The sequence below is a fragment of the Lytechinus variegatus genome, chromosome 12 (genome assembly GCF_018143015.1).
Source record: "Lytechinus variegatus isolate NC3 chromosome 12, Lvar_3.0, whole genome shotgun sequence".
Taxonomy (NCBI): domain Eukaryota; kingdom Metazoa; phylum Echinodermata; class Echinoidea; order Temnopleuroida; family Toxopneustidae; genus Lytechinus; species Lytechinus variegatus.
Genome location: NC_054751.1, coordinates 4,762,933 through 4,766,120, shown reverse-complemented (window position 1 = coordinate 4,766,120; position 3,188 = coordinate 4,762,933). Strand labels below are relative to the sequence as shown.

The 3,188-nt window shown below is 34.5% G+C and overlaps 1 long non-coding RNA gene across 1 annotated transcript; it reads left to right on the top strand.

Moving 5' to 3' along the window:
• Nucleotides 1–277: 277 nt before the first annotated feature.
• On the top strand, nt 278–1,999 carry LOC121425715. Its single transcript, XR_005971526.1, has 2 exons — nt 278–316; nt 1,832–1,999. It is a non-coding gene; the product is annotated as an uncharacterized LOC121425715 (long non-coding RNA).
• The last annotated feature ends 1,189 nt before the right edge of the window (nt 2,000–3,188 follow it).

The window sequence follows — 3,188 nt, the reverse complement described above, 5'->3', positions numbered from 1 at the left end:
AGTCTAGATACAGAATTGCATTGGATTTGCACATGACCGCGTACCCAGGTGTCGCAAATTTGAACTCAGAAGATATGCGAGACTTAAATGTGAGTGGCGCGGCGCAGTCACCCAAAAAAATCGTAGCTGGATGGTCTTGAAAAATGTTGAGCGGGGGAGGGGGCTACATTAAATTTTAATTTTAAAAATTCTAAACATATTCCATATCTGTTCATATTTTATTTCCATTTTTGGTTGCAGGTTGGGAAAGCTGACAGATCTGCTATGGCAGAGCTTCTAAAGAAGAAAAAGACTGAAGACCAGCGGAACCATAAAGGTCAGTTTAAAAGTTTATTATTTACGGCAAGATTCTGTGGCCAATTAAATGAAAAATCATGACCAGAAAACAAAATTCTCATATGTCCAGAAAGAGTATCTTCTCCAGAGCATTGCATTCATGCTTTTGGTCCAAATAGAATTTTACATCACAACAAAGAATACCTCTTAATTATCGAAGGTTAAACATATACCACATAAAAATTGTATCTGAAATTATGATGGAGTAGATGCTCTTTCAGGACATACATCTATATGAGATGAGAGTTATGTTTTCCGGACATGCTTTTTCATTAAATTGGTGATTTTTTTAAATGTTAAAGTTTTTTTCTGACTCTCTTGGTATATCATTGTAGGATATTGGCACTCTAAATGGATGAATTTCCATTGCTAGCCCTGGCATATCAACATTCACAAATAACACTGTGTCTCACACACAGATTTGCGTTATGGTAAATTCTAGTAGAAGGGGCTATGAAATGATGTGTCTGAGGATATATCCACCGCAAAAATAAAAAAATCACTTTCAATTTTTGAAAAAATTGCATTTTGGCCAATTCATATCGTCTGTGATGTCATAAAATCATATTCTAAAAAAATCTCTGTTCTTTAATGATATTTATCAAACCTTCACTGATATATTTCTCAATTTGTTTTTGTTTCTTATTACAACCAATTATTCATCAGGGTGAACTTCCCCTTTGATAGCTTTTACATTTTCTTGTGTATTTTGCCAAGAATGATTGTCTCTGCGTGAATCTACAAATGAATTCAGAATATCACAATTACTGTAAATAGGAAGATGCTCTGTAATTTCTCATATTACCAAGCTTGTCAATAATTTCAAGGCGGAGGGTTAGGGTGAATCTCCCTGAAAGAGAAACTACATGTACTAGAATAGCACAGTCTCTCCAAATGGTAATCTACGGTGAAAATAAGTTTTTGATGTGGAAACAAAAACAAACTAACAGAAAACGGAGGAAAAGGACACCGACTTTGATTTGAATCTACGTAACCATAGAAAACATTTTAATGTTTTAAGTAAGTGATTGATCTTCACAAATGTCTTGTCATTTTACATTTTACGATGATGCTGCCTGTCACCGGTACAATTTCTTCCAGAGCGGCGGACCAAAAAAATTAGAAATTCACAGAGTCAAAGGCTTAGACAATCAACCAGTTTAAGAACTTAATTTCCTTTAAGTCACTTCCTTGTCATTTCATAAGATATTTTCAATCAAGTAGGACTATAGAAATAAGATTACCGAGCCTGAAATCTTGATTTTCTTGCTTTAACTTATCCGCCCCTAATATTATAATCCTGTTTCATGGGTATGCATGTTTTTTTTGTTGTGTTTGTGACTCTTAGATACTCCACTGCAGCTGAGTAACCAACAGTCACAAACAGACGGAACTTGACTTGGCTTTAATTAATATTTATATATGATGTAGAGTCTTTGATAAAAGTTTGAGACTTTGAGCCAGTTTTTGTGTCCTTTCATTTTCTTATATTCAGCACACACAACAAGCATGACAACAATTTCCCTTCACTTCCACTGGCCAAGTACGTGCACGCATGGGCCAGAAGCTGAAAGATGTCCGTGCATCTCGAAGACGTGCAGAAAAGCAGGTTTAAGTGTGATACCTTTTTTTTTGTTTGGAAATAAGCCTTAATATTGCCTCATTCGAGTCATTAAAAAACCCATTTTATTCTGATCATGGGTATATATTACACGAAAATGTCTTTCATGTATTATGACATGTCTGCTAATACAGCCAACTCAGGTTTATATAGTGTGTGCTTTCAAAATTTATCATGACATGCCAACTCCTGCTTTATCACCTTGTGATATTCATCAAACTCAGATTGATATATTTTTATATTTATACTATGACAAATCATTTTCTTGCCATGTGCCTTCCGTTTGATACTGTTTCCAAGTTCCAACTAATACAAAGGAATACTTATATGCAGCTATATGGACGCTAGTATATGCACTTCATGCAAGAGATTTGTGGACATTTTTTGGCTCTTGTTCATATTTTTCTGATATTTGTATATAGGTGTGAAAAGGCAAAATATATGCAAAGTGTTCTTATTTTTGAAAAATAAATGTTGGTTACTTGTTCCTGTTTCGAAATTTCACAACTCTCTGTGATGGTAGGGATTTGCTTTACTACATGTATAGGCGTTGCTTTTCCGACTACGGCGGCGTCGTCGTCAACATTGAAATCTTAACCAAGGTTAAGTTTTTGAAATGTCATAACTTAGGAGTTAGGAAGTATATGGACCTAGTTCATGAAACTTGGACATAGGTGTAACGAAGTATCACTGATCATCTTGCATGAGTGTCCAGGTTGAATGATCAAGTTCATTTAGGGTCTAAGTTTTTTTTATGTCATAACTTTAAAAATATAAGGGCCTATTTTATGAAACTTGTACAAAAGTTAAATTGCTGATAATCTTACATTAGTGTCAGCCTGTCAGGTCACATGATCAAAGTCAAAGGTCACAGCACTGAAACCTGAACTGTTAATTTTTTTAACTGTCATCATCATGATCCTATTTCATGAACTTGAACATAAGGGTAATCAAGTACCACTGACAATGAGTTTCAGGTCACATTGTCAAGGCCAATGATCATTTATGGTCAATAAAATTTGACCATGTTTGGTTATCAAAATTGAAATCTTTAACCAAAGTTTTTGAGATGTCATCTTAACTTTGGAATTTTATCGACCTAGTTTAGGAAAATTGGACATGAGTATTTAAAGCCTGTGTATAGCTTTGGTAAAGGGTCAATAATGTGATTGATAATCGAATATCATCTAATATGACAGTCTTACTGAAGCGTAGAGACCGTTAGATATTT